The 23,400-nt window shown below is 43.9% G+C and overlaps 6 non-coding genes across 6 annotated transcripts; all 6 read left to right on the top strand.

The window, feature by feature from the left end:
• The first annotated feature begins 619 nt into the window (after nucleotides 1-619).
• On the top strand, nucleotides 620-692 carry TRNAR-UCU (transfer RNA arginine (anticodon UCU)). The gene has a single exon. It is a non-coding gene; the product is annotated as a tRNA-Arg (tRNA).
• A 1,764-nt stretch (nucleotides 693-2,456) lies between these two features.
• Nucleotides 2,457-2,529, top strand: TRNAR-UCU (transfer RNA arginine (anticodon UCU)). The gene has a single exon. It is a non-coding gene; the product is annotated as a tRNA-Arg (tRNA).
• Nucleotides 2,530-11,363: 8,834 nt separating this feature from the next.
• Nucleotides 11,364-11,436, top strand: TRNAR-UCU (transfer RNA arginine (anticodon UCU)). The gene has a single exon. It is a non-coding gene; the product is annotated as a tRNA-Arg (tRNA).
• A 2,273-nt stretch (nucleotides 11,437-13,709) lies between these two features.
• Nucleotides 13,710-13,782, top strand: TRNAR-UCU (transfer RNA arginine (anticodon UCU)). Its single transcript has one exon. It is a non-coding gene; the product is annotated as a tRNA-Arg (tRNA).
• Nucleotides 13,783-16,952: 3,170 nt separating this feature from the next.
• On the top strand, nucleotides 16,953-17,025 carry TRNAR-UCU (transfer RNA arginine (anticodon UCU)). The gene has a single exon. It is a non-coding gene; the product is annotated as a tRNA-Arg (tRNA).
• Nucleotides 17,026-22,704: 5,679 nt separating this feature from the next.
• Nucleotides 22,705-22,777, top strand: TRNAR-UCU (transfer RNA arginine (anticodon UCU)). The gene has a single exon. It is a non-coding gene; the product is annotated as a tRNA-Arg (tRNA).
• Nucleotides 22,778-23,400: the final 623 nt, after the last annotated feature.

Genomic DNA, 23,400 nt, shown 5'->3' with positions numbered 1-23,400 from the left:
AGGTTGGAAGGGACAGGCAAGGAATAGGGAAGGAAGCGGCCGTGACCTTAAGTTAAGTACCATCCCAGCATTTGCCTGGAGGAGAAGTGGGAAACCACGGATAACCACTTCCGGGATGGCTGACGTGTGACTCGAACCCACCTCTACTCAGTTGACCCCACGAGGCTGAGTGGATCCCGTTCCAACCGACGAAACACTTTTCAAATTTCGTGGTAGGGCCGGGATTTAAACCCGGGCCGCTTAGATACAACCCGCGTATAATCCTTCTTCACCTCATGGGTATTATTTTCGAAAATACCGAGCTCGATAGCTGCATTCGCTTGAGTGCGGTCAGTATCCAGTAATGGGGAGATAGTGGGTTCGAACCACAGTATCGGCAGACCTGGAGATGGTTTTCCGTGGTTTCCCATTTTCAAACCATTCAAGTGCTGGGTCTGTACCTTAATTAAGACCACGGCCGCTTCGTTCCCATTCCTAGGCCTTTCCTCTCACATCGTCCCCATAGGACATATCTGTGTCGGTGCGAAATAAAGCATAATTATAGCAACAAATATCTTTCGAAAATAAAAAAAAAGAATCAGCGTCCTTACTACACAGATTACAGAACAACGTGAGCGTAGTCCCTTTGGCGCAGAGGAAAGCGCGTTGGACTTCTAATCCAAAGGTCGTGGGTTCGATTCCCACAAGGGACGGTAATTTTAAGCAAGAAGAGCACATAAATACCTTCTATAGTGTAAGAGTAAAGTCATGTAAACTCGTCACGCTATCACGTGATCCAAGTTTTCTATTTAAAACGGCCACGTTGGAATACCTCACTCGAATATGGAACAATTGCAAATAATTTGAAATGTCCGTGACTTGTGTAGGCACTTGGATTATGAAAAAAAAAAAGGAGAAATCGCAAAATGACGTCCTTCCTTCTGTTTTGACGGAGTCTTTGTTTGACGTATATATATCGTATATATGTTGCCGATGTTTTGAATACGATCGTAACTGCCTGGAGAGACTCTAAAATGACACTACTTTATTCGATATATCAGCAACTTGCCTTATTGGGGATGGGAAGAATAGAATGGATGGACAAGGAAGAGGGAAGGAAATTTTTTCTTTTTGGAACTTGCCTTTCGTCGCACCGACACAGATAGGTTTTATGGTGACAATGGGATAGGAAAGGGCTAGGAGTGGAAAGGAAGCGGCCGTGGCTTTCAATAAGACACACCGAGCTCGATAGCTGCAGTCGCTTAAGTGCGGCCAGTATACAGTATTCGGGAGAAAATAGGTTCGAACCCCACTGTCGGCAGCCCTGAAAATGGTTTTCCGTGGTTTCCCATTTTCACACCAGGCAAATGCTGGAGCTGTACCTTAATTAAGGCCACGGCCACTTCTTTTCCCACTCCTAGACCTTTCCTGTCCCATCGTCGCCATAAGACCGATCTGCGTCGGTGCGACGTAAAGGAAGTAGCAATGAGACACAGCCCCAGCATTTGCCTGGTATGAAAATGGGAAACTATCTTCAGAGCAGCCGACAGTGTATTCGAACCCACTATCTCCCGGATGCAAGCTCACAACTGCGCCCCCTTAACCGCACGGCCAACTCGCCCGGTAGGGAAGGAAGCGGTCGTGCCCGTAAGTTAGGAATCAACCCGGGATTTTCTTGGAGGACCTCGTACCACTTTTCAGATTTCTTGGCAGAGCCGGGAAACGAAGCCAGCCTCTGGGGGGTGGCAGCTAATCACACTAACCACTACACCAAAAAGGCGGTTAATAATAATAATAATAATAATAATAATAATAATAATAATAATAATGTCCTCCTCAGTGGTGTAGTGATTAGCTGCCACACCCGGAGGCCATGATTCGATTCCCGGCTCTGCTACCAAATTTGAAAAATGGTATGAGGCCTGGAACGGTGTCCTCTCAGCCTCGGGATGTCAACTGAGTCGAAACTGGTTCGATTCCCTCCTCACTCAACATCGAAGTGGTTCTCAATTTGTTCTCTTGACAAATGCCGGGATGGTACCTAAGGCTGCGGCCGCTTCCTTCCCTCATCCTTGTGTATCCTTCCCAAACTTTTGATACACTTACAAGGACCCTGATCCTCATAGCAGGTGAGTCCGTCTGGGCGAGGTACTGGTCCTTCTCCCCGCTTGTATCGCCTGACCCAAAGTCTCACACTCGAGGACACTGTCCTTGAGCAATAGATATGGGGTCCCTCATTGAGTCCGATGGAATAACCGACCCTGGAAGGTAAACAGATTAAGAAAGGAAGAAAACAATGTCATGAGATGAACGAATTTGACTAGAGAAATAAAATATTCTCTGTCATTCCAACTCACAGGATTTGGTAAGTGTTTAAATCTACTCACAATCAGTCGTTCTTATCGGGGTATTGTTCTTCAAGTTTGCTTTTATCGTTTAACCTACACTTCTCTTGCTACATATTGGCAAATTCCGTTGTCCTTTTAGCGCAGAGAATAGGGCGTTGGACTTCTAATCCAAAGGTCGTGGGTTCGATTCCCACAAGGGACGAGTAATTTTGACAGACAAGTAACTTGACTGGCAGAGTACAGAGAACGAGATTATTGAGTTCATGGCAAATCCAACAACGGATCTGGGTAAAATAAAGCATACGACAGCACCGCAATACACGCTGTGGGCTGAACATACAGCTCAATGTAAAGTGAGGAATCGGCCTGTTTGTTATTTCATACATATGGCTTGGTACTTAATAATCGACAGTATCATGCACTTACAGGGAGAACATCACATTTATTTGGGTTCGGGTCGTTTCTGAGGACAAGTCATTACCCCCAATATAACGTTGCCAAACTATCGCGACCACGTATTTAGCCATTTGCTAGAAAAATAACGTTATAACGTGGTATTTAAAAAATGCAATCACTTGAGATATCGTACATTTAGTTCCAAATAGTGAATTCATCAGAGACCAGGTAGCGGTAAAGACATTATACATTCTTCTTAAATGTAAGATATTAGATTCATATTTATTATTATTATTATTATTATTATTATTATTATTATTATTATTATTATTATTATTATTATCCTCGTATTTCCATGGACAGAATTGTGGATCGCTATTGTACGCGCTTGTTTGTAGATGGCAACAATAGATAGGGAAATCTTGGCAAATATGGGCACAAGAAGATATATCTTAAGGAAAGGAGCACTAAAACAAACTCCATTTTCCTGGTAAAAAATCCTTGAAAACTTACAACCATTCCCATTCTAATAGAGCTTGAACCAGCTCCAGTCCATAGTGGTTTCCTTACTGTGTTGAACCCTTGACTTACCATTCCATCGTTGGTCGGCCACAGCTGCTGCAGTAGAGCAATATCGAACTCTTAAATCTTGGGGTCGTAGCGGGAAGAATAATTCGGTCACGATCTTAACCAAACGATGGGGTTCAGAAGAGAGCCTAACTACTTGAAATGAGGAGCAAATATGTGCTTACTAACTTTTATTGAATTAATTATCTGCACAAAAATTCATTTATACAAAATCCTTGATCAAGAAAATATTTAATTATTTAATGTTTCAAACGCAGTCACATTGCATGACGTTAGTTTTATTGATTACAATATCGAAGCATTTTCTTCGGAGAAAAGTAGAAATATCACAGATTAGTGGACGGCGAAACTGAAAAGTGAGGAGAAAACCTGAAAATCGAGCACCTATTAATCCAAACGATAACTTAATCCACACGATTCTTGGAAAATCTGACCTTCAATAGATAGAGTTCCAGATTTACTCTTAATTAAGGTTATCCACCAGTCAAATACCCTGTCGGATATGGAAACACCCGCCGAATGGTCCCTTAATCGAACCAAATTGACTATCAGTTGCTTTGGATAGGTTGCGAAATATTATTGGAAAGCATGGTGTTCATTACAAGTTAACAGCAGCATTCACAATTAAAAATAAAATTCCACCATGTATTGTCATCTCGTGACACACTTAAGTTATAAAATTATCCCGATGCTGAAACGTGCATCACCCAAACAGCTGGTCAGAAGGAACCAACAACAACACGATCCGAGATTACGTCGTTCTGAAGAAAAAATACTGCGAAATGCATGAAACACTTATTCATCACGCATTTAGAAGAAATGCCAAACACTGAAGTTAATCATAAAGTGGAAAATCATTTCGGAAATATTATTACAAAACCAACTTTCAGGTTATAAATGGTTACGTTAAGTTTAATCAAATTACAAGTCCACATGGTAAAATAAATTCAAAATATTAGGAGATCTTTTCTTTACAACAACGACTACCATTACAGATCCATCTACATATTGTTTGTCCCAACAAACTGCCTACAAAGTTATTGATCGACCACAGTCAACTACGCATTATAAATATGAAGAACGACAAAAATTGAAAATAAAATATATATCCGGCTGACGAATCGAATCCGCATTGGTAACTCAAGTCTCACACAAATAAGCTGAGTGTCAACACGCACACTAGCAAAGCAAACGGACGTCAGAACGACAAACAATTAAGTCCGTAACAAAAATAAAATACTGAAGTTCAATGAACTCAAACACGCGTGGCGAACTGCAATAATATTCAATCACCGTTAGCTCAGTACCCACTATTGGACAACCCTCACGTTCATGCCACTAGTGGTTCCATAATCTTAGGTAAACACCTTCCAGCTGGTAAGGGCTGTGCGCAAAATATGGCCTCAATATTACTCTTCGCATTGCATACACTTCTGCAGACACTACCATCGCTCAAGTCCGCTAAAACACCTAATCTAAGACTTCAGTATACTCAGCCGACATCCTAAACCTATCGTCGGGCCTACCTAATGTCTGCACCTTAACACTAACCTCTATGAACATACACACACCTTCCTAAACCTATCGTTGAGCGTAAACTCGGATGCCTCATCATCAGTATACTCCTAGGATGACATGTGACGTCCTAAGTCTATTGTCGAACGAAAATTGGGTTGTCTACGCTTCCTCTAGAATGTCAGGCGAAATCGTAAATTCAAACACACTCTTAGATATTTTAGCTGGAAACAATGTCGAAACTAATAGCACACAATGAAACAAATCTTGCCACAGAATGAACGCAAGTCGGGAAATGCAACTAAGTCCCTATCTTGTTAATAAACGTGAAATTGAAAAATGAATAACGCCTGGCAAGCAATCCACAATTCAAACACGGTCTCGACCTACGCAATGAAGTTCGGAAAAATGATAATGACTTTCAACACACGTCTAACATTACGTGAATATCGCCAAAACACTAATCATCACCACCGCAAAAATCCACACTATAACTCTAGGGTGAGGCCCTCAAATCGCCTACCATCTCACTATTCCAAATATCCATATCCATTTACTATCCAGTGAAGCGAAATTCGATGAATCTATACAGCCAAACTATCGCTTTAATAACGTTCAATATCTCATCCCACAATGTTTTCGATTTAATGATAAATTATCGTCTCGTAATAATGAAATTTATTGAGTGGAAATTTGTCATTACAGTCAAATAACACCAACCGTGTATTCAGAATGATCTTCTACTCTTGAGGTCATATACTGTAAAATTGATTATGCTGACTTTACGTAAACTAATAACTTGGATTTAACTGTCAAGAACTACAACCTTCAACAGCAATTGATTTTCACTGGGGATCTTAACTTGAAATCATGATGTGCGTCAGAGAGCACTCATTTCGACCCAACCTTCACCAGGTCAGCTGTTCCGGATTGTTAGCGGAATAACTACAGAATGCCTCAGAAATATCTCCTTTAATATACAGCCTGTCTCAAAAATTCTTCGCCATCAGCAAATATAGCCTGTCTCAAAAATTCATTCTCATCGCCTCTCACGGCGGTATTACACATGAAATACAGGCTCATCTGCCTTCAACAACTATACGACTCTTATCTCATCATATAAAAATTCTTCGACATCATTCCATTCCTTCTGTTTCAAGACTTTTCAAACCTCAATCCACTCGTGACAAACAACTTTTATAAAAATCCTTTATCATTTTTTTCTTTTTACTACAAGTTTCGGACCTCAGGAATACAACAACACCCCGTGATTTCCTATATCACCGACATACACGATGTCACAAAATTTAACTTCCCACGAATAAAAACATGACTTTATCAGACTTCACTGGATTTCGAGACGAACGCACACTTTATTGAACATAGCTGTTATATATATTTTTAACATAGGAAAACTTTATCCTACGGTAAATATTATTATTACTATATATATATATATATATATATATATATAATTCGCTGGGGCCATCAAGGACCACGTTAAGTCTTGTTGCATTTGACACTGAACTTGGCCTTCTTTAGAGCCCAAATGTCCCTCATTCTTTGCGAGTGGGCCTGCTTACGCTCCTCTATCCAAGGAGCACCGTGTCTTTTCTTCGGTTGCTCGTCTCGGTTTAGCCCGTTCGTCAATATTTTCTTGCTGAAGAGATCTCCGTTAAGGGCGTCTTCAGCTGAGATATGTAGCATTTGCAGGTCTTCTTTGGTATTTCTAAACCAGGGAATTGTGGTTTTGGGGTTTGAATCAAAAAAGTGAAAGATTTCTTTAGTTAACTTTCTTCCGTCCATTCTTTTCAGATGACCGTAAAATCGTGCCCGTCTTTTTCTGATTGTGTCGGTAATTTTCTCTATTTTGCTGTAGACTTCCTTGTTGGATCTCTTTTGATGGATTCCATTCCTGTACTTTGATCCCAGGATTCCTCTCACAATTTTGCGTACTCTTTTCTCCAGTTCTTCAACGAGTCCTTTGTTGGCATTTAGAGACAGGGTTTCGGCTGCATATAGAACTACTGGCATCAGAACTGTTTCATAGTGACTTATCTTGGTGTTTTGGGAAAGGCATTTTTTGTTGTAGATTGTGCGGGATGTTTGGTAGGCTATTTCCAGTTTGCGTACTCGCTCCTCGCTCCTGAAGTGCTTCTTTGTCCAGTCAATTTTTCATGATGATCTCACCCAGGTATTTGAATTTGTCTACTCGGGTGATGTCCCCGTATTTTGTGTGGAGTTTTGGTGGAGCCTCTTTGATGTTAGTCATTACTTCTGTTTTCTCAAACGATATCTGCAAACCAGTTTGTTAGGCAATTTCCTTTAAAATTTCAACTTGAGCTCTAGCGGTTTCTATGTCGTTTGAGAGAACAGCAATATCATCGGCAAATGCTAAGCAGTCTGTTGCGATCCCCTTGGATTTGGTTCCTATTCTCAATGGACTGTAGTTGGTTTCCTGTAATCTCACGCGCCAGGTTCTGATGATCTTTTCAAGAACACAGTTGAAGAGTATCGGGGATAGCCCATCACCTTGTCGGACTCTTGTTTTGATGTCAAAGGAATGCGAGAGACATCCGTGAAACTTCACCTTGGATTTTGTATCGGTCAGGGTGGCTCTAATTAATGCCAGCAGTTTCAGGTCAACTCCAAATTCATTTAAGATATTTAGCAGGACTTCCCGGTCAATGGAGTCGCACGCTTTCTTAAAGTCCACAAAGACCGACACATACTGCTTGGACCTTAGTATACAATATCTGATGATCGTTTTGAGATTTTGGACCTGTTCAGCTGTTGAGCGAACATTCCTGAACTCTCCTTGGTATTCACCTATTTGATGTTCGACTTGTGCTTCCAAATGCTCCAGGATGGCAAGTGATAGAATTTTGTAAGTCACTGGTAGCAAAGATATTCCTCTGTAGTTGTTGCTGTTCTTCATGCTGCCTTTTTGTGTAATAGATGGATCAAAGCTATTTTCCAATCTTCGGGTAGGGTCTCCTTGTTCCAAATTTCTTCTATTTGCTTATGCAAGATATCAAGTGATTCCTCTGGGGCATATTTCCATAGTTCTGCTACTACTGAGTCTTTCCTCGGTGCTTTGTTATTTTTGAGACAAGCAATGTGGCGCTTGATTTCATCTCTGTCGGGTGGTCTGGAATCTGGGTAACTGAGTAAGGGTCCCTTGGTCTCAATGGCGCTTTGCGGTTTAGAGGAATTAAATAAATTCTTGAAGTAAACTGTCATAATGCTGCAATATTCTTCATTTGACGTCGCCAGTGTGCCGTCCTTTCGCTCAAAGCATAGAGATGGTGGTTTATAGCCAGTGAGTTTGCGTTTGAAGGCTCTGTAGTACTCTCTGCTTTCATTCTTCCTAAAGTTTTATTCTATCTTTTCAATGAGAGATTTTTCGTATTTACGTTTTTCAGTTCGGAACACCCTAGCTGCTTGGGCACGTTGGGGTTTGTAGGTTTCCCTATCATTTTCTGATTTCGTAGAGTAGTACTGTTTCCACGCATTGAGTCTTTCTTCGAGGACTGATTCGCAGGTACCATTCCACCAGGCATGCTCTTTGCTTCTTTTGATTTCTGCAACGTCTTTGGCGGCCTCAACGAGCAGACTTTTGGCGTTGTTAAAGTCACAGTCATTTGATCTAGCCTTCTCCTGGAACTCCTCGACCCTTTGCCGAAGTTTATCATTGTCGAAGCATGTGATCTGTTTGATTGTCTTCCTTGTGTTTGCGGGAATTGGTTTGAATTTGATAAGAGACATATAATGATCTGAGGCCATATTGATGCCTTTCTTTACTTTGACATTCATAATCTCAGGGCTGTTTCTTCTGGAGATTGCAACATGATGAATTTGGAACTCTCCGAGAGCTTGGACGGGAGAACGCCAAGTCATTTGCTTTCTGGGTAGATGGCGAAAGTGGGTCGACATGACCTGCAGGTAGTGAATTTCGCAAATGGACACCAGTCTTTTGCCGTTGGGATTGGTTCTATTGTGAGCAGGGTAATTTTCTATAACTTTCCTGTACTTCTGTTCACGACCTAGTTGGGCATTGAAGTCACCCAAAAGAAGCTTGACATGGTGTTTGGGGATTTTGTTTAATTTTTCATCCAGTAGGTCCCAGAAATTATCAACTTCGTCTGGATCAGACTTGTTCTTATCGTTTGTAGGAGCATGTGCGTTAACTAAGGCGTAGGTTTTGTTCGCGCATTTAATTGTGAGTATAGACAATCTGTCATTCACAGGTTCGAAATTTGCAACCGATTTAAGGATCTTGGTTCTAACAGCAAACGCGGTTCCAAGCATCACAGCTCCATTGAGGATTCCTCTTTCCGCTTTGCTCTTGAAAAATCGGTAGCCTTCGGATTCAAAATTCTCTTCATCTGGGTACCTTGTTTCCTGTAGGGCCATAATGGATATCTGATTTTCGTGAAGAGCTTTGGTGAGGGTTTTCAGCTTGGCAGTTTGTGTAAGTGAATTTATGTTCAAAGTTGCTAGAAAGGTTTTAGATTTTGGTCTGAGTTTTTGACTCTTCGGGGTATATCGAGACACTCCGACTCGTCTCTTGCATGATGTCGAGTCTCCCCCGAATCCGAACGAGACTCGTGAGCCGTGGCATTCACGACGGGGGATTTATCCGAAGATTTACACCCTGGGGTATGTTTCTTGAAATGTTGTGCCATCATGCTTTTTGACTTGATTTTGCTTTGGACGGGTACCCACCCTTTTACAATTAGGGTTGTTAGCCCTAGAGGTTGCCTCAAGATGTTTTCTGGCTTCTGGTCATTTACCAGTCTTCGCCGTAACCCTGGCAAGGGACCAGTTTTTTTCACGGTGGTATTTTATTTCCCTACTACCCTCTGACTCTGCTGGCGGCAGAGCCAGCGAGCTTCCCCAATTCTGATGGGACGCGCATGATGGAGGTAACCGGTAAATCCCCACACGGGACTATTATTATTATTATTATTATTATTGCGACAAAATTTTCTGACCTCATACGATATTCGAAATTAAGATATTCACCACGACTACATTATCGTTGTCACCTTCCTAATTTTACAAAATTTGAACAATATCTCAAAGAATATAAACACATTATTTAAACTTCGCATTTTATAGTTTCTCGACGTGAAGTTTACAGCCCCGAAGAGTTTCACACGACGACCAGAAATATAATACCTTCGCCTGATCATTATTAAATATCAATTCGACACACTCGCTGAAAATTTATTGGGACAAACAAATTTTAATTACAACATTGATACAAATATATTTACAGACCTGTAGTCGTAGTCGTCATCATGGATTTCCGGCTGCATTTAGTCAGCATCAGACCGTGGGTTGGGGGATACAATTGCGGAGGATGACCAATACCTCGCCCAGGCGGCCTCCGTTGCTACGCTGAAGAGGGGCCTTGCGGAGGTTGGGAAGATTGGAAGGAAGAGGCAAGGAATAGGGAAGGAAGCGGCCGTGGCCTTAAGTACCATCCCGGAATTTGCCTGGAGGAGAAGTGGCAAAACACGGAAAACCACTTCCAGGATGGCTGAGGTGGGACTCGAACCCACCTCTACTCATTTGACCTAACGAGGCTGAGTGGATCCCGTTCCATCCCTCGAACCACTTTTCAAATTTCGTGGTAGAGCCGGGATTTCAACCCGGGCCGCTTAGATACAACCCGCGTAAAATCCTTCTTCACCTGATGGGTGTCCGCCTCTGCGTAATGGTTAGTGTTATTAGCTGCCGACCTCGGGGGTCCGGGTTTGATTCCCGGTACTGCCAGAAGTTTAAAAATGGCAGGAGGGCTGGTATGTGTTTGATATGGTACCGCAGCTCGCCTTCAATGGGGGTGTGCCTGAAAAGAGCTGCGCCACCTCGGGATGGGGACACAAATTTACTTGTCCGACTCGCTGGCTGAATGGTCAGCGTACTGGCCTTCGGTACAGAGGGACCCGGGTTCCATTCCCGGCCGGCTCGGGGATTTTAACCTTCATTGGTCAATTCCAATGGATCGGGGGCTGGGTGTTTGTATTGTCCCCAACATCCCTTCAATTTATACACCACACATAGCACTATCCTCCACCACAATAACCCGCAATTACCTACACATGGCAGATGCCGCCCACCCTCATCGGAGGGTCAGCCCTACAAGGGCTGCACTCGGCTAGAAATAGCCGCACGAAATTAATATTACCTGATGGGTATTATTTTCGACAATACCGAGCTCGATAGCTGCATTCGCTTTAGTGCGGTCTGTATCCAGTAATCGGGAGATAGTGGGTTCGAACCCCACTGTCGGCAGCCCTGAAAAAGGTTTTCCGTGGTTTCCCATATTCACACCAAGCAAGTACTGGAGCTGTACCTTTATTAAGGCCACGGCCGCTTCCTTCCCATTCCTAGGCCTTTCCTATCACATCGTTGCCATTATACATATCTGTGTCGGTGCGACTTAAAGCACACAGAAAACAAAACTTTGGAAAATTACCAGAAGAATCAGGGTATTTTCTACACTGATTACAGAACGTCGTGAGCGTAGTCCCTTTGGCGCAGAGGAAAGCGCGTTGGACTTCTAATCCAAAGGTCGTGGGTTCGATCCCCACAAGGGACGGTAATTTTAAGCAAGAAGAGCACATAAATAAATACTATATGTAAGAGTAAACTCATCTAAACTCGTTACGCCATCACGTGATCGAAGTTTACTCTTTAAACGGCCACGTTGGAATACCTCACTCGAATATGGAACAATTGAAATAATTTGAAATGTCCGTGAGTTGAGTAGACCTTTGGATTATGAAAAATGGAGAAATCACAACATGACGTCCTTCATTCTGTTTTGACGGAGTCTTTGTTTGTCGTATATATATGTTGCCGATGTTTTGAATACGCGTAACTGCCTGGAGAGACTCAAAAGTGACACCACGTTGTTCAAAATATCAGCAACTTGCACATAATGTACATGAAGAACGTAATTTTAGTTCAATAGACTGTGGAAGCTTTAACTCAAATGGTATGTTAGTTTGTATAGTCCTATAAAACAACGGAGAGCGGGGTCTGGCATCTAATCACCGCGTGGACGGACCTGTATTACTTTTATTATTATTTTTCCGTATACCCTCGAGGGTCGGGTTTCCCCGACTCAGCGAGGGATCACACCTCTACCCCCTAAGGGCAGTGTCCTAGTATGCTGAACAAGGCTTTATGGGGGATGGGAGAATGGAATGGACAGACAAGGGAGAGGGAAGGAACCTTTTATTTTCCTTTTTTGCAACTAGCTTTTCATCGCACCGACACAGATAGGTCTTACGGTGACGATGGGATTGGAAAGGGCTAGGAGTGGAAAGGAAGCGGCCGTTGCCTTAAATAAGATACAGCCCCAGCATTTGCGTGGTGTGAAAATGGGAAACCACGGCAAAGCATCTTCAGGGCTGCCGACAGTGGGATTCGAACCCTCCATCTTCCGGTTGCAAGCTCACAACTGTGCGCCCTTAACCGCACGGCCAACTCGCCCGATAGGGAAGGAAGCGGCCATCGGAGCCATCCCAGGATTTGCCTGGAGGAGAAGGGGGAAACTACGGAAACTCACTTCAAGGATGGCTGAGGTGGGATTCGAAGACCCTCTTCTCAGTTGACCTCCCGAGGCTGAGGAGAACCTGTCCCAGCCGTCGTACCACTTTTCAGATTTATTGGCAGAGCCGGGAAACGAACCCAGGCTCCGGGGGGTTGTAGCTAATCACGCTAACCACTACACCAAAAAGGCAGTTAATAATAATAATAATAATAATAATAATAATAATAATAATAATAATAATACCGAGCTCGATAGCTGCAGTCGCTTAAGTGCGGCTAGTATCCAGTATTCGGGAGATAGTAGGTTCGAACCCTACTGTCGGCAGCCCTGAAGATGGTTTTCCGTGGTTTCCCATTTTCACACCAGGCAAATGCTGGGGCTGTACCTTAATTAAGGCCACGGCCACTTCCTTCCCACTCCTAGCCCTTCCCTGTCCCATCGTCGCCATCTGTGTCGGTGCGACGTTAAGCAACTAGCAAATAATAATAATAATGTCCTCCTCTGTGGTGTAGTGATTAGCTGCCACAATCGGAGGCCGAGGTTCGATTCCCGGCTCTGCTACCAAATTTGAAAAGTGGTATGAGGCCTGTAGTTTTAGTCGTCATCCTGGACTTCTGGCTGCATTTAGCCTGCTTCAGACCGTGGGTCCGGGGATTCAACTGCGGAGAATGACCAATAACTCGCCCAGGAGGTCTCACCTGCTACGCTGAGCAGGCGTCTTGCGGAGGATGGGAAGATTGGAAGGGACAGGCAAGGAATAGTGCCATTCCAGCATTTTCGTGGAGGAGAAGTGGGAAACCACGGAAAACCACTTCCAGGATGGCTGAGGTGGGATTCGAACCCACTTCTACTCAGCTGACCTCACGCGGCTGAGTGGATCCCGTTCCAGTGCACGAAGCAATTTTCAAATTTCGTGGTAGAGCGGGGATTTGACCCGGGCCGCTTAGATACAACCCGCGTATAATCCTTCTTCACCTGATGGGTATCTGTTTCAAAACTACCGAGCTCGATAGCTGCAGTCGCTTATGTGCGATCAGTATCCAGTAACCGGGAGATAGTGGGTTCGAACCCCAATGTCGGCAGCCCTGGAAAAGGTTTTCCTTGGTTACCCATAAACACCAGGCAAGTACTGGAGCTGTACCTTAATTAAGGCCACAGCCGCTTCCTTCCCATTCCTAGGCCTTTCCTATCACATCGTCGCCATTATACATATATGTGTCGGTGCGACGTAAAGCATATAGCAAAAATAATTTCGAAAATTACCAGAAGAATCAGGGTATTTACTACACTGATTACAGAACGTCGTGAACGTAGCCCTTTTGGCGTACAGGAAAGCGCGTTGGACTTCTAATCCAAAGGTCGTGGGTTCGATCCCCACAAGGGACGGTAATTTTAAGCAAGAAGAGCACATAAATAAATTCTATAGTGTAAGAGTTGATGATGATGATGCCTGTTGTTTAAAGGGGGCTAACATCGAAGGTCATCGGCCCCAAGTGTAAGAGTAATGTCATGTAAACTCGTTCCGCTTCCACGTGATCGAAGTTTACTATTTAAAACGGGCACGTTGGAATACCATTCGAATATGGCATAATTGCAAATAATGTGAAATGTCCGTGACTTGTGTAGGCACTTGGATTATGAGAAAAAAGGAGAAACGACAAAAAATGACGTCCTTCATTCTGTTTTGACCGAGTCTTTGTTTAACGTATGCATGTGTTGCCGATGTTTTGAATACGATCGTAACCGCATGAAGAGACACAAAAGTGACACCACGTTGTTCAAAATATCAGCAACTTGCACATAATGAACATGAAGAACGTAATTTTAGTTCAGTAGACTGTGGAAGGTTTGACTCATATGGTATGTTAGTTTGTATAGTCCTACAAAACAACGGAGAGCGGGGTCTGGCATCTAATCACAGTAACCAGTGCACCGCGTAGACGGACCAGCATTTTGTTTTTATTTTATCCGTATACCCTCCAGGGTCTTATTTCCCCGGACTCAGCGGGGGATCAGACCTCTACCCCCTCAGGGCTGTTTCCTGCTATGCTGAACAAGGCCTTATGGGGGATGGGAAGAATGGAATGGATAGACAAGGAAGAGGGAAGGAAGCTATTTTTTTTGGAACTTGCCTTTCGTCGCACCGACACAGATAGGTCTTATGGTGACGGTGGGATAGGAAAGGGCTAGGAGTGGGAAGTAAACAGCCGTGACTTTAAATAACCTACACGTGAGAAAGTGGGAAACCACGGGAAAACATCTTCAGGGCTGCCGACATTGTGATCGAACCCACTCTCTCCCGGATGCAAGCTCACAACTGCACGCCCTTAACCGCCCGGCCAACTCGCCCGGTAGAGAAGGAAGCGGCCGTGCCCTTAAGTTAGGATTCATCCAGGGATTTGCCTGGAGGAGAAGTGGGAAACCACGGAAACTCACTTCGAGGGTGGCTGGGGAATGATTCGAAGCCTCTCTTCTCAGTTCACCTCCCGAGGCTGAGGGGCCCTGTTCCAGTCCTCCTACCATATTTCAGATTTTTTTTTTTTTTTTGCTAGTTGCTTTACGTCGCACCGACACAGATAGGTCTTATGTGGACGATGGGACAGGAAAGGGCTAGGAGTGGGAAGGAAGCGGCCGTGGCATTAATTGAGGTACAGCCCCAGCATTTGCCTGGTGTGAAAATGGGAAACCACAGAAAACCATTTTCAGGCTGCCGACAGTGGGATTCGAACCTACTATCTCCCGAATACTGGATTCTGGCCGCACTTAAGCGAATGCAGCTATCGCGCTCGGTACAGTATTCTTGGCAGAGCCGGGAAACGCACCCAGCCTCCGGGGGGTGACAGCTAATTTAACTAACAACTACACGAAAGAGGCGCTAATAATAATAATAATAATAATAATAATAATAATAATAATAATAATAATAATAATAATAATAACAATAATAACAATTGTTGTATATTCACCCCGAAGGCTGGTTTGATCCTCTACAGCTCCACCAACAACTGTCATAGATAGAGGCATACTAGGGAAGTGAGGAGTGAGGTAGTTTCCCGTTGCTTTCCTCACTGAGCCAGAAGTTGCTATTGCATATCAGTCTGCCAAGCCCACTGAAATGCATGCACCAACCGACCCTATGCGCGATATTTTCACACCATTCATAACAGGAACTAGTTGCGTAAGGAATGGCATTACTGGATTCGCTCATACCCCGGTCACTTTCATGTTGTCAAAGCCAAGGATGAGACTGAGACAGGTCAATGAGAGTAACAAATTTATTCTAGCCCATACCATAAGACATAGTGCACTGTAAACACTACATCCTGCCAGCAAAGGCATAATAATAATAATAATAATAATAATAATAATAATAATAATAATAATAATAATAATAATAATAATAATAATAATAATAATATTAATGTCCTCCCGTGTGGCTTAGTGATTAGGTGCCACCCCCGGAAGCCCAGGTTCGTTTCCCGGAACTGCTATCAAATTTGAAAGTGGTATGAGGCCTGGAACGGGTTCCGCTCAGCCTCGGGATGTCAACTGATTAGAAGCTGGTTCGATTCCCTCCTAAGTCCGATGTTCTCCATTCTTTCTCCTGACAAATGCCGGGATGGTACCTAAGGTTGCGGCCGCTTCATCCCTCATCCTTGTGTATCCTTCCCAATCTTATCATACACTTACAAGGCCCCTGTTTCTCATAGCATGCGAGGCCATCTGGGCAAGGTACTGGTCCTTCTTCCCGATTGTATCCCCTGTGCCAAAGATTCACGCTCTAGGACACTGCCCTTGAGACAATAGAGGATGTAGTCCCTCATTGAGCCCGAGGGAAAACCGATCCTGGAATGTAAAGAAGGATAATAAATTATGTCATAAGATGAACGAATTTGACTAGAGAAATAAAATATTGTCCGCCTCTCTGGTGTAGTGGTTAGCATGATTGGGTGCCACCCCCGAAGGTCCGGTTCGATTCCCGGCTCTGCCACGAAATTTGAAAAGTGTAGCTGGAACGAAGTCCACTCAGGCTCGGAAGGTGAAATGAGTAGAGGTGGATTCGATTCACACCTCAGCCATCCTGGAAGTGGTTTTCCGTGATTTCCCAATTCTCCTCCAGCCAAATGCAGGGATGGTACCTAACTTAAGGCCACGGCCGTTTCCTTCCGTCTTCCTTGCCTGTCCCACCCAATCTTCCCATCCCTCCACAAGGCCCCTGTTCAGCATAGAAGGTGAGGCCGCCTGGGTGAGGTACTGGTCATACTCCCCAGTTGTATCCCCGATCAAGAGTCTGAAGCTCGAGGACACTGCCCTTGAGGCGGTAGAGGTGGGATCCCTCGCTGAGTCCGAGGGAAAAACCGACCCTGAAGGGAAAACAGATTAAGAAGAAGAAGAAAAGAAGAAGAAATAAAATATTCCCTGTCATTCCAACTCACAGGATTTGGTAAGTGTTTAAATCTACTCACAATCAGTCGTTCTTATCGGGGTATTGTTCTTCAAGTTTGCTTTTATCGTTTAACCTACACTTCTCTTGCTACATATTGGCGAATTCCGTTGTCCCTTTAGCGCAGAGGATAGCGCGTTGGACTTCTAATCCAAAGGTCGTGGGTTCGATTCCCACAAGGGACGAGTAATTTTGACAGACAAGTAACCCGACTGGCAGAGTACAGTGAATGAGATTATTGAGTTCAAGGCAAATCCATCAACGGATCTGGGTAAAATAAAGCATACGACAGCACCGCAACGCACGCTGTCGGCTGATCTTACAGCTCAATGTAAAGTGACGAATCGTTCTTGTTTTGTTATTTTATTTCATACATATGGGTTGGTATTTAATAATCGACAGTATCATGCACTTACAGGGAGAACACATTTATTTGGGTTCGGGTCGTTTCTGAGTACAAGTCATATATAACCTTGCCAAACTATGACGACCATGTATTTAGCCATTTGCTAGAAAAATAACGTTATAATATTTGATGTCCGCCTCTGTGGTGTAGTGGTTAGCGTGATTAGCTGCCACCCCCGGAGGTCCGGGTTCGATTTCCGGCTCTGCCACGAAATTTGAAAAGTGGTACGAGGGCTGGAACGGGGTCCACTCAGCCTCGGGAGGTCAACTGAGTAGAGGTGGGTTCGATTCCCACCTCAGCCATCCTCGAAGTGGTTTTCCGTGGTTTCCCACTTCTCCTCCAGGCAAATGCCGGGATGGTACCTAACTTAAGGCCACGGCCGCTTCCTTCCCTCTTCCTTGCCTCTCCTATCCAATCTTCCCATCCCTCCACGAGGCCCCTGTTCAGCATAGCAGGTGAGGCCGCCTGGGCGCGGTACTGGTCATACCCCCCAGTTGTATCACCCGACCAAGAGTCTGAAGCTCCAGGACACTGCCCTTGAGGCGGTAGAGGTGGGATCCTTCGCTAAGTCCGAAGGGAAAACCGAACCTGGAGGGTAAACAGATGATGATGATGATGATGATAATATTTGACACAGGTCTTGTCTACTATAACGATTCCGCTTTCTAGGGGTCGATGACTTGTATGTTAGGTCCCTTTAAACAAAAAGCATCATCATCCAGCCGTTTTCGTATAGGCCGTATAGTCCAGCTGGCATCGCTAAGGATATGAAAACAGGAGGTATGGTGCATAATTCAGACTGCTTGCAGTTCTATGCAGTGCATTTTGGATTTTTATGTATTAGAATGTTTAGTTATTCACTTTTCCTTGTAAAATGTTTCTAGATTAATATGTAGATAGCATATTTCTATCCTCCTCTTTCTTTCTCATACCCTGCGGGGTCGGATTTTTCCTCGAACTCAGCCAGGGAACCAACCTGTACCGTCTTAACGGCTGTGTCCTGGAGCGCGTGGCTTGGGCAGGGGGGGGGGGGGGAGATAAAAGTGGGAATGAGGACCTGTACACTGCCCAGACGGCTCACTTGCTATACTGAAGAGGGGCCTTGTAGGGGGATTGGAAGTTTGGAGGGGAGAGACAAGGAAGAGGGAAGGAAGCGGCGTGGCCGTAAGTTAGGTACCGTCCCGGCATTTGTCTCGAAGAGAAGTGGGAAACCACGGAAAACCACTTCGAGGATGGCTGAGGAGAGAATCGAACTCAGCTCATCTTCCGAGGCTAAGTTGATCCGGTTCCAGTCCTCCTACCACTTTTCAAAGTTCTTGGCAGAGCTAGAAATCGAAGGCAGGCCTCCCGGGTAGCAGCTAATCACACCAACCACTACAACACAGTAGCGGACATACAAATTACGGTCTCTTGTAGGGACCGAAACCACGAGCTTTGGATTAGAAGTCCAACGCGCTTTCTTCTGCGCCAAAGAGACTGCTTTATCTGCAGTTAATGATCAAAATTATACTGTAGTCTATTCTAAACGTACATGTTCGTTCGTAATCTGTTTACCCTCCAGGGTCGGTTTTTCCCTCGGACTCAGCGAGGGATCCCACCTCTACCGCCTCAAGGGCAGTATCCTGGAGATTCAGACTTTGGGTCGGGGGATACAACTGGGGAGAATGACCAGTAACTCGCCCAGGCGGCCTCACCTGCTAAGCTGAACAGGGGCCTAGTGGAGGGATGGGAAGATTGGATGGGACAGGCAAGGAAGAGGGAAGGAAGCGGCCGTGGCCTTAAGTTAGGTACCATCCCGGCATTTGCCGGAGGAGAAGTGGGAGACCACGGAAAACCACTTCCAGGATGGCTGAGGTGGGAATCGAACCCACCTCTACTCAGTTGACCTCCCGAGGCTGAGTGTACCCCGTTCCGGCCCTCGTACCACTTTTCAAATTTCGTGGCAGAGCCGGGAATCGAACCCGGACCTCCGGGGGTGGCAGCTAATCACGCTAACCACTACACCACAGAGGCGGACTAAACGTACATGTGATAAGTAAAAAGTGCAGTCACTTGAGATATCCTACATTTAGTTCCAAATAGTGAATTCATCAGAGACCAGGGATCAGAACAGATATTATACATTCCTCTGGAATGTAAGATATTAGATTCATATTTATTATTATTATTATTATTATTATTATTATTATTATTATTATGATTATTATTATTATTATTATTATTATTATTATTATTATTATTATTATTATTATTGTTACGATGTTTTGTGGATTTGCAGAGGTGAAAGAAGGTGCCGGTTGGAATAGGTCTCACCTACAGAAGCACGAAAGATGAATTAAAATTTTAACAAGGTTATATTTTCAAAACTTAACAATGGTAGCATAGAATTTTGAGCATACAACAAATAACAACAAGTTAAATCAGGTACACAATTTAGAGAATATTTAACCGGTTCCCACTAGGGGAAATGACAAAGACAATCGGGTATACAGCCGCTGTACCAAAAACCAGTTAAGTGATCTTTACATATACTGGGCTACGGCCCGAATTCATTAACTCCCGAGCCCTCAGCTCACAATCACAAAAGCAACAGGGCAGAAAACCCCCAAGTACAAGGAGCACTTGCTCCTAATTACAATGTTAAAGAAAAGAGCAGAACCGCTCTCAATACTACCAGCCTATCAAAGGCTACAACCTTCATTTCAGACTGCCTTCAAGGCACACTAAGAAACAGGGGTATTTGATACCCAACCTACAGGGCCTTTACATGAGGAAAACAAAACATCAGGTTAAATTACTGGCCCATAATACAAGATTGAATGGAGGCGATAACTTGCACTCCTACACAAAGTTTTTGTTAAAAACCTATGTGGCGCTAGGGCAATGATACGGGGGCTAATCCCAATCTATGGAGGTGACTAATTGGCAAATAAGTTTAAGACTTTACGAAGGAAGAGAAAAATGGTTACGAAAACATAGTCACTTCAAATTCAAAATGAAGGGGAGTTCGAGAGGGTGAAGCACTCTCTATCCCCGCTTTACAGATTAGTACTTTGTAGATAGACAGAAAATAATTTACATTTTAAAAGGGTAGGTTACACACTAAAGGTTTTCGAACCCTCCCCGAGAGTTAAACTGCTGAGCTAGCAAGAAATGAAGGTGTTAACAGGCCATTACCTTGTAGATGAACTGCTGCTTGTAGAAAGAGGCGCTTCCCGCCCCCTGCTATATATATTCACACACTGCGAAAGATGTTACTGAAGTGGCCCCGAGACAAGAAAATCAGCAGTTTATATACCCTCGTGGAACATTCGAGCCCTTTCATAAATGATAACAACCCGCCCACAAACTTTTATTGGCCGACAGCAAATACTAATACACAAGACGATGAAGAAACACCTTATTGGTGGAAAATTAATTACAGAAATTTATGATTGGCTAATTTCAAAACTGGCGGAAGGAAAGGATTATATTGCCAACCCACAAACCACAGAACAAAATTTAGTAAAAATAAAACTTAGGAATACAATATTTCTTGAAGAAAGTTCATTCCATTGCACCAGAGTGTGTTACCATAGTTTTGGGTAGCGACATCTGTTAGAGAATGTTCAAACTTCTTGATACGGAGCAAACAAACACAAATCAAAATAGACAGTTCAGAACACTTCAAGATTACCAAATTTACAGTAGTGACATCTTCCGAGAAACCGTTGAGTTAATACAGTTTGTTAAAGTTCAGGGTTTCTCCTGTAGAGAGGTTTCAACTGGCGCAATGTTTGAATTCGCGGCGTGGAGGTGTACCGCCCGGTACAATTATTATTATTATTATTATTATTATTATTATTATTATTATTATTATTATTATTATTATTATTATTATTATTATGTTCGTATTTCCATGGACAGGATTGTGTCTCTTATGCGGATCACTATTGTCAGTGCTTGTTTGTAGATGGCAACAATAGATACACATCCAGATTGATGTCTCGCAGGGCAGGCGTTAAAGCATTTCAACCTTTCTATGTTTCTTAATATGATTACCCTCTAGGGTCGGCTTTGAGCTTGGTCTCAGCGAGGTATCCCACCTCTAGCACCTCAAGGGCAGTGTCGTGGAGCGCTAGACATAGGATCCATGGTACAAAGTGGGGGAGGACCAGTACCTCGCCCAGGCGGCCTCACCTGCTCTACTGAACAGGGTCTTTGTGGTGGGATGGGAAGATTGGAAGGCCCAGGCAAGGAAGAGGGAAGGAGGCTTCCGTGGCCTTAAGTTAGGTACCAATCCGGCATTTGCCTGCAAGAGGGTGGGAAACCACGGAAAACCACTTCGACGATGGCTAATGTGGGTTCATACATACTGACCGTGCAAATTTCGAAGTAAAAAAGTCCTCCTTTGCAAGAGAAGCCATGATGGAAGGGTCTGTCCCAGCATTTGCCTTGCTGCAGGAGAATGAAAAACACGGAAAACCATTCCCAGGATAGCCGACAGTAGAGACAAGTCCCTCCGCCTCAGGATTGTAGAACTACAAGCTTAGCCAAAACTAGCTGCTGTGAAGTCGAAGCCTACTCACCTCGGTCTACGTTTTGTAGCGGCGTTATAAACATATTGCGCTAGTAACTGGGCTGTTAGTAGTAGTTGCTGTTATTGTTAAACCACCACTACCTTAGCTGTTCTCCTCACTTAAATACTTATTCTTCTTCGTCTTCTTCAGTTTAACCTCCTGGGACGGTTTTTCCCTCGGACTCAGCGAGGGATCCCAACTCTACTGTCTCAAGGGCAGTGTCCTGGAATTTAAGACCTTGGCTCGGGGATACAACTGGGAGGATGACAAATACTTCGCCCATATTGTAAGGGACAGGCAAGGAATAGGGAAGGAAGCGGTGGTAGCCTTAAGTACCATTCCGGCATTTTCCTGGAGGAGAAGTGGGAAACCACGGGAAACCACTTCCAGGATGGCTGAGGTGGGAATCGAACCCACTTCTACTCAGCTGACCTCACGCGGCTGAGTGGATCCCGTTCCAGTGCACGAACCAATTTTCAAATTTCGTGGTAGAGCCGGGATTTGAACCCGGGCCGCTTAGATACAACCCGCGTATAATCCTTTTTCACCTGATGGGTATTACTTTCGGAAATATCGAGCTCAATAGCTGCAGTCGCTTAAGTGCGGTCAGTATCCAGTAATCGGGAGATAGTGGGTTCGAACCCCACTGTTGGCAGCACTGAAAAAGTTTTTCCGTGATTTCCCATATTCACACCAGGCAAGTGCTGGAGCTGTACCTTAATTAAGACCACGGTCGCTTCCTTTCCATTCCTAGGCCTTTCCTATCACATCGTCACCATTATAATATATGTGTTGGTGCGATATAAAGCATATAGAAAAAAAAAGATAAAGGAAACTTTCAAAAATTACCAGAAGAATCAGGGTATTTACTACAGTGATTACAGAACGTCGTGAGCGTGGTCCCTTTGGCGCAGAGGAAAGCGCGTTGGACTTCTAATCCAAAGGTCGTGGGTTCGATCCCCACAAGGGACGGTAATTTTAAGCAAAAAGAGCACACAAATACATCCTATAGTGTAAGAGTAAAGTCATGTAAACTCGTTCAGCTATCACGTGATCCAAGGTTACTCTTTAAAACGCGCACGTTGGAATACCTCACTCGAATATGGAACAATTGCGAATAAAATTTGAAATGTCCGTGACTTTGTAGGCACTTGGATTATGAAAAAAGGAGAAATGGCAAAATGACGTCCTTCATTCTGTTTTGACCGAGTCTTTGTTTAACGTATGAATGTGTTGCCTAAGTTATGAATACGATCGTAACTGCTTTAAAGGACTCAAAAGTGACACCACGTTATTCAAAATATCAGCAACTTGCACATTATGTACATGAAGAACGTAATTTTAGTTCAATAGACTGCGGAAGCTTTCACTCGTATTGAACCCATAATTCTACGATGAGAAAATAATTTATTTTAATTTCCCAATATTTATTTCAGCTACAAACTACTTTTTTGAGAGCAGCCATGTTTGCATTTCAAGAGCCTCTCTGTTTCATGGGAGCGAGCTCCCGCGTCAAGCAAGCTTGCGAGTTCGCGAAATACCGGGACACTTCGGTGGACTTCGAATACTGAACAATTTATCAAAATTCAAGAAAT

The sequence above is a fragment of the Anabrus simplex genome, chromosome 1, assembly GCF_040414725.1.
Source record: "Anabrus simplex isolate iqAnaSimp1 chromosome 1, ASM4041472v1, whole genome shotgun sequence".
Lineage (NCBI taxonomy): Eukaryota > Metazoa > Arthropoda > Insecta > Orthoptera > Tettigoniidae > Anabrus > Anabrus simplex.
Note: the sequence above shows the minus strand (reverse complement) of the source record. Positions and strands in the feature narration are given on the sequence as shown.